The sequence below is a fragment of the Prionailurus viverrinus genome, chromosome C1 (genome assembly GCF_022837055.1).
Source record: "Prionailurus viverrinus isolate Anna chromosome C1, UM_Priviv_1.0, whole genome shotgun sequence".
In the NCBI taxonomy this organism is placed as follows: Eukaryota; Metazoa; Chordata; class Mammalia; order Carnivora; family Felidae; genus Prionailurus; species Prionailurus viverrinus.
Window position 1 is genome coordinate 189482628 of NC_062568.1, and position 8114 is coordinate 189490741.

Here is an 8114-nt window from a genome sequence, read left to right on the forward strand (position 1 = left end):
TGTGTATATATATATATATATATATATGTGTGTGTGTGTGTATATATGTGTGTGTGTGTGTGTATATATATATATGTATGTATATATATGTATATGTATATGTATATATTTCCTCCCATTTAGGCCAGGACCTCAGCTTTTTAGAACCCTCAGAATGAGACTCTTTCTCTTTCCTCCTTTGCCTCCCCTAGTGTCATCCGTAGCATGAAGGTGGAAGAAACATAGTTGCAGAAAGAGATCGGGTAATTCTAAAAATGACTGTCAGGCCCACGGATAAATAGGCTGCCTGTTTCTGGAAGGCACCGTGCCTTCCAAATGGCCACTCCCTCTGGTTACCAACTCACCTGTCCCTCCTTTTCCCCTGGACAGCCTCACGAATGAGGGATCTCACCCCCTCCATCCAACCCCCGCCCCGGCCTCCAACTGAACCCACTCCCTTGTTAAAGGTCACGGACAAACTCCTCAAGGCCAATTCCAAGAGGCTTTTTTTCAGTCTTCATCTTGGACTCCTTCAGAGAGGCAGACTACATGATTCATTGCTCACAAATAATTCACTGCCCCTCCTCCTAGGCCGGTCCCGGTGGGAAAAGTATATTCCTGGTTCCATCGATGGCAGCTTGGCCACGAGACTCGCTTTGGCAAGGAAATTGGGAGTATGTGTGACCTGTGGTGCTTCCATGACCTGTGTCATTTCTGGGCAGAAGCTTTAAGGACGACCATCATTGTTCTTTTCTAGTGCTGGGCTGGTAAATATTTAACAACAGGCCCTCTAGGGGGCAAAAAAGAATTTGCTGCTTTCCACAGTATAAATACTCCCACCATGACTGATTTCAACCTGCCAGTGTGATATCACTGAGCATGGAGTCAGAAAGAGATGCGTATTGGGGCGCCTGGGTGGCGCAGTCGGTTAAGCATCCGACTTCAGCCAGGTCACGATCTCACGGTCCCTGAGTTCGAGCCCTGCGTCGGGCTCTGGGCTGATGGCTCAGAGCCTGGAGCCTGTTTCCGATTCTGTGTCTCCCTCTCTCTCTGCCCCACCCCCGTTCATGCTCTGTCTCTCTCTGTCCCAAAAATAAATAAACGTTGAAAAAAAAAAAAAGAAAGAAAGAGATGCGTATTATCAGCCTTCCTTAGTACGAGCCCACTCCAGCATACCTTTTATCTTTTCTCTTTCCCCTCAGAGCAGCAATGTTCTAGATCGGGCCTTTTCCTGATCAGCCAGTATCCCTGATATATGGCAGAACCATAGCTGACCTGCAGCTGACCTGGGACTTGTTCTGTAAGCTGAGATTTTGGGTGCTATTTGTCAGTGCAGCAACACTTACCTAAAGCTGACTAATGCGTTCCTGAAACTCTTTCCTTGGTTTTGGTAACACTCCTTCCATCATTTCAATCAACAAACACTTATTTTTCAATGTTCACTAGAGATGGGACGACTTGTCGTAGCAGGTAATAATGCAGGCCACAGAGACAGACCACTTGAGTTTAAATAACTTCTCACTTCTTACAGTTCTTCAACCTTATAAAGTTGGCATGAGATTTAAATGATTTGCTGGGGTGCCTGGGTGGCGCAGTCGGTTAAGCGTCCGACTTCACCCAGGTCGCGATCTCGCGGTCCGTGAGTTCGAGCCCCGCGTCGGGCTCTGGGCTGATGGCTCGGAGCCTGGAGCCTGTTTCTGATTCTGTGTCTCCCTCTCTCTCTGCCCCTCCCCCGTTCATGCTCTGTCTCTCTCTGTCCCAAAAATAAATAAACGTTGAAAAAAAAATTAAAAATAAATAAATAAATAAATGATTTGCCATATGTAAAGCACTTAGCACAGCGCCTGGTACGGGATAACCCATCACCAAACGTTAGCTTTTATTATTACCACCAGCTGTCAGACCCCATGCTAGGTTGGGCTGGAAGACGCAGTCAGGGCACCTCTGCTCTTAGGGAAATTCATTGACGGTCTGGGGCAGGAGACAGATATAAAAGCAGAAAACCACCACAAATCATGGCAAGTGCAAGAAAAGAAGGGTATGCCGTGGGAGCCAGAGCATCAGGACAACTAACTCAGAGTGTGAGACTGCGGGTTGAGTGCACAGGAAGGTTTCATAGAAACGGGGATATTTAAACTGGACTTTGAGGGATGAGTAGGAGTCTTCCAGATGAAAAAGAGTGTGATGTGTAGAATGAAACTTCAGGTTTTCTTCTTAGCTCTTTAATCATTCTCTGACTCCCTTGCAGGCCACCTCTTTCCCCTCAGATGTTCGCTCCCCAGATTGAGTCCTTATTTTATTTCTCTACCCTCTTCTGGGACAAACCCATCTGTCCCATGGTTTTGACAGCAGGCGGTCATAGTGAACATTTACTGAGAGCTTACTATAAGCAAGGGACTATGCTAAATACTTTACAATCATTATCTAATTCGATATTCGCTCTGATCCTGAGGTAGGTATCATCCTCCACACTTTACAAAGAGAAACTGGGGACGATTTAGATGATTTGTAGTGCACATGAGGTCCTTGCAGCAGCAGGAACCAGAACACCCAAATAAACGTGGCCCCCACCACAAAAAGTCCAGAGGAGGTGATATCAGGTTGTTTCCTTTAGCGGCACAGTGAGGTTCGACTCTGGGCCTTCCCTCTGAGCCTCTCAGCTCGGCCCTCACAACCCCAGGATGGCTGTTAGATTAGGCATTGTGTCCTCCTTCAGCATCCAAAGGCGGGCAGGAAAGGAGCTTTTCCTCTGGGCCATCTCTCTTTTCACCAGAAGGGAAAGCCCTGCCTCCCACCCTCTTGTTTCTTCCCCTGCCCTCTCGAGTTGTAACTCCAGCAGGCTGACCCCCCTCTCAGCTCTCTCCCATCTCTTTGGTGGCTAACCTAACGAGTGAACGGCCGTGTTGAATAACGTGTGGTGCTCATGAGTCCCAGACATGGATGGGAACCCAAAGCATTTGGGCTAAGAACACGGACAAAGACACGGTACAGGTAAAGCTTGGTTGCACAGACACTACTGGCCATCGGCCCCCACTGCTGCAAGACTCCCAGGTCTTCTCCAAGAACAGTCCTGCCCTGCCGGTTGCCTCTCTCCCTCAAAGGTCAAAGTCCTGGGCAGGGACATCCCACTGGGCAGGCCCAGTCATGTGCTCACTCCCCTGTTGCCAGAAGGGCAGGTAACATTCTGCCCTTTCAGCTTCTGTTGGAGGAGACGTGGCTGTTCCCCCCAACCCCCACCCCAAGCCCTTTGCAATATAAGATTTCAATCATGAGAGGCGTTCCTCCACTGAGGACCACGGTTCTCCTCAACTTGCCACGGTCTCCTTTGCCTCCAGACCTTGGCACACACTTTGTCCCCTCCCTCTTCTCCAGTCAAACTCTCCTCATCCTGGGGGTTTCACGTCTCTTAGATGTCACTTCCCCGCAAATCTGAGCTAGGTGCCCCTCCATTGTGTTCCCACTGTAGACTGTACCTTCCCCAGCACAGGCCCCATCCCTGTACTGAAATTGCTACCTTCCTTGTCTTTCGTCCTCCCCTTGGCTGCAAGTTTTATGACAGGGGATACCCTGCCCTCCTTGCTTAACACCAGATCCCTAGCACCAAGCACAGTGCTGGGCACATAATATACGCTCACTAAATATATGTCAGATGAATCAATTAAAGAATTAATGAGATGAGTATTAATGGCATCACCCTCCTCCCAGTCACCTGGCCCCAAGGCTCGGACATTTTTATCCCCATCTGGTCTGGTGTCAGTTCCCATTAATTCTACCTCCGTAGGCCAGTCCCTCATTACCTTTCCCCTGGACCTTTGCAATACTCCCTACTGGGGACATCTGTCATTTCTGCACGCCCTCTGGCTCTTCCCTCTTATTTCAGAAACTGTCATCATGTGGGGGAACTACTTCTCCCATCCCTGCAGTCCCGTGGGAACTATTAATCAAGGTACTCTCCACCTTTGCCAAGGGATGAACGTTGAGATCCAAGCCAAGTCAGGATTTTGAATCTGAAGCAGAAGGACACTCATATAGAAAACAGTCAAGGTTAGTCATCCTCATCACAGCATCATGAGAAACCATTTGTTGGGTTCGGGGGTAGCCTCGCCCAAGTTGGGAACACATGATAGGTAGCTACAGAAGTAGAAGAGAGGGAGGTCAAAATATTACCTTTATTACTGACAAAGCTGTTGGGGATGCACCTTTAGGTCTGACAAACAAGTGAAATGACTAATACTGAATTCCAAAGACAGACAACAACAACAACAACAACAACACCAATCTTCTCCACCCACTGTCAGGCAGTACTGAAAATCACAATCTTCCCTGTACGGGTCAGACCCTGGGAAATTTAGAGCATGGAGGAAGAGGAAAAAAAACAAAAACAAAAACAAAAAACATGGTTCTTGTGGGCAGGCAGATCTACAAGAGAAAGAGGGGGGAGAGCTGAACTGAGCTTCATTCATTCTCCCTAAACTCAGCAATCAGGAAAGTCACTCCTCCTTCTCCCCCCAGGGAGGCAAGAAGCAAGAGCGTTACCCTAAAAGGGGTCCCTCCACATGGGAAAAGCCAGGGGAGGGAATACATATCCCCCTCAGCATTGTCCATTAATTCCTGATACCTAGATTACCCAAAGCCCTCTGGCTCTTGTCGTTCCTGAGGCTGCCTGTCCTACAACTGTATCTTGCCATTGGATTCCTTCCTTCCTTAATGCAGCCAGAGTCCGTTTCTGTTGCTTGCATCCGAAGAACATGCATTTATTTCTTATTGCTGCTGTAATAAATTACTGTGGGGGCACCTGGGTGGCTCAGTCGGTTAAGCGTCCAACTTCGGCTCGGGTCATGATCTCGCAGTTCTTGAGTTCGAGCCCCGCGTCGGTCTCTGTGCTGACAGCTCAGAGCCTGGAGCCTGCTTCGGATTCTGCGTCTCCTTCTCTCTCTGCCCCTCCCCCACTTGCGCTCTGTCTCTCTCTGTCTCTCAAAAATAAACATTAAAATTTTAAATAAATAAATAAGTAAATTACTACAAATTTGGTGGCTTAGAAAAACACAGATTTATTATCTTACAGTTCAGGAGGTCAGAAGTCCAAAATGGGTCTTATGGGGCTAAAATGAAGGTGTCAGCGGAAGGTGTGTGCCCTCTGGAGGTTTAGGGGAGAATCTGTTTCCTTGCCTTTCCAGCTTCAGAGGCTGGCATCGTTCCTTGACTTGTGGTCCCTGGTCAGCAGTCACACCACTGTGACCTCTGCTTGTGTCTCCTTCTCCAGCTTTCCTGCCTCCCTCTTATCCTTATGGGGACCTTTGTGATTATATTGGTTTCATCCAGATCATCCAGGATAATCTCTCTCCATCTCAAAATCCTTGACTTAATCACATCTGCAAAGTCCCTTTTGCCGCGTAAGGTAACAGGGTCACAAGTTTTAGGGATTAGGACGTGAACATCTTGGGGGCAGGGGGGTTGCTCTGCCTACCACAAAACACGAACAGAAATATTTCTCAGCTTGTCTTACGTTCGTTTCTTTCCCTACTCTCCAGTCTGTCCTGCAAGTGATCTTTATAAAATGTGACTCTGATCATGATTTTCTGCCTAAGAAATTTCCCAATTCCCCAAAGCCCACTGGAGAAAATCTGCAGCATACCTCATTCCCTCTCACCTCTGATGGTTTGCTCTGAATGTTTTCTCGGCCTGAAACGTCCTCCACCCCGAAGGCAAATCGTCTGTATCTTTCAAGCTCTGTCTCTTTCACCTCTAGCTGGAGAAACCTCCAGGATCCCTCTAGCTGGAACCCAGCTGCACTGTGAGTCTACAGAAACTGCCCGTCTTGTTATGGCACTGCTGAACAGCAGCCAGTCAGACAGGCCTGGGCTCAGATCTGCGCAGCCACAGGCTCACCTCTCTGTTGCCTTAAGTTCCTCTATTAAAAAAAAAATGCAGATAATAAAGTAAATACATATATACTTTGTTGTATGAATTAAATGAGGTAATGCATGTAAAGTGTTTAGTACAGGGCTGTTATGCAGTACCCAATAATGGGTAGATGGTAGCAATTACTATTTAAAATTAAACCGAGTGAATAAATGAATGAGGTATTCCTTCCTTCCCTTGGGATGTCAATATCCCCCTTATGATCTTCAGTATGCCTCCAAAGACTAGGACATTATTAAAAACTGAGTGAATAAACCTTACACTTTGTGTATTTATGTGTAGTCTTAATTGCCTTTCCTCCTGAGGGATCCATGCCTGGTAGAAATCACCGTAAGGATTGGTGGTAGGGAAGACTCCTCCTATGACCTTTGCCCAGTGCCCTGGGCCCAGCAAATCACGATGAACTCTGGCTTTCTTGGAGTGAAGTGAATTTTCGCTACATAGAGAGAAGTCTCTCCCTCCCTCTCTCTGGTAGAGACTTCCACCAGAAAAAAAAAAAAATGTGCTTATTCCCCACCCTCACCCCCATCCCCACAAATCCTGTGCTCTCTGGAGTACCAGCTCATCAGCTCATCTTTTTTCTTTTTCTTTTTTTTAACTTTTAAAATGTTTATTTATTTTGAGAGAGAGAAAGAGCATGAGCAGGGAGGGGCAGGCAGAGAGGGAGACACAGAATCTGAAGCAGGCTCCAGGCTCTGAACTGTCAGCACAGAGCCGGTCATGGGGTTTGAACCCATGAACCACGAGATCGTGACTTGAGTCGAAGTTGGACACTTGACTGACTGAGCCACCCAGGCGCCTTAAATCAGCCTCACTCTTAATTGTGACTCTGCCACTGTGTGGCTTTGGGTTAACCACTGTAACCATATTTTCCTGAAAAATGGGTTTAAGAAGCTCTGCCTCCTTCAAGGTCAAGCACCTTGTAGAAGGCCAGTGTGCAGATGTGGAATGAATGTTAATCTGTTTTGTGATGCGAAAGAGAAGAAAGAGACCATGCTGAAGGGAGAGCAGAATCACTACCAGGGTACAGAAAATGAGTTGCTAGGGTCCTGTGTCAAGAGTGTTTCATAATCAACACGCTTGACGAAAGGTCCAAAGGGGCCCTTGGAGGCTGTTCTTGCCAGGGTGTCAGGGATTGCTTCATAGGGGGTGTGGATGAAACTTTCACACACCAAAAAGCTGTAGAAATTCTTTTCCTCTCCAAGAGAAGGTCGTTTCTTTTGAGAAAAAGTACCTTTTCCTGACTTAAAAAGGTTATTTTCTTACTATAAAAGTAGTATCTGTTTGTTATAGAATTAATTACAGAGCTTTTTGAAAATGTAAAAATGCACAAAGGGGTGCCTGGGTGGCTCAGAAGGTTAAGCGTCTGACTTCTGCTCGGGTCTCACGGCTCTTGAGTTTGAGCTCTTGAGTTTGAGCCCCGCGTCGTGCTCTGTGCTGACAGCTCAGAGCCTGCAGCCTGCTTCGGATTCTGTGTCTCCCTCTCTCTCTGCCCCTGCCCAGCTTATACTCTGTCTCTCTATCAAAAATAAACATGAAAAAAAAATTTTTTTTAACGCTCCTGTAATCACAGTGTACAGAGATCCTCACTTGTAACTCAAAATTGGGATTTTGTTGTAACTGCAATTTTGTATCCTGTTTGGTGAACGTTTTCCCACGTGATTAAATATTTTATACAATGGGGGGATTCAGTATACAAATTTGTTGCAATTTATTTAACCTATCTCTCACTGAGCATTTGGGATATTGCCTTTGTTTTTGTTTTATTTTGTTCTTTGGTTTGCTTATTTGGGCCTTTTTGGCTGTTACAAGTGCTACAATTAATATCTTTGTTACACAAATCTTGACGCATATCTTTATGTCTTTTGAATTCCTGGAAGTGTAGTTGCTGGGCCAAAGGATATTGGATACATATTATCAACTTGTCTTGTAAGATTGATTTCGCCCATTTGCACTCTTACAGGCAATTTCATAGGACTTCACCGGGGTTGCCGGTGTCATTAACTGTCAAAGCCAACCTGGAACTTCCAGCCTGGCCTCTGGTCTTGTTTCACTTTTTCCCGCCCACTCCGCACACCCGCTGTGCGCCCCAACCCCCCTCGGTGCAAGATGGACCGCCCCTTCCTTACTCTCACTGATTTTGCCCAATCAAAAGCAGCCTTCCCCAGTATCGCCACGCGGTTGGTGAGTTGAAGTGTCCGTCGCGCTCCGGG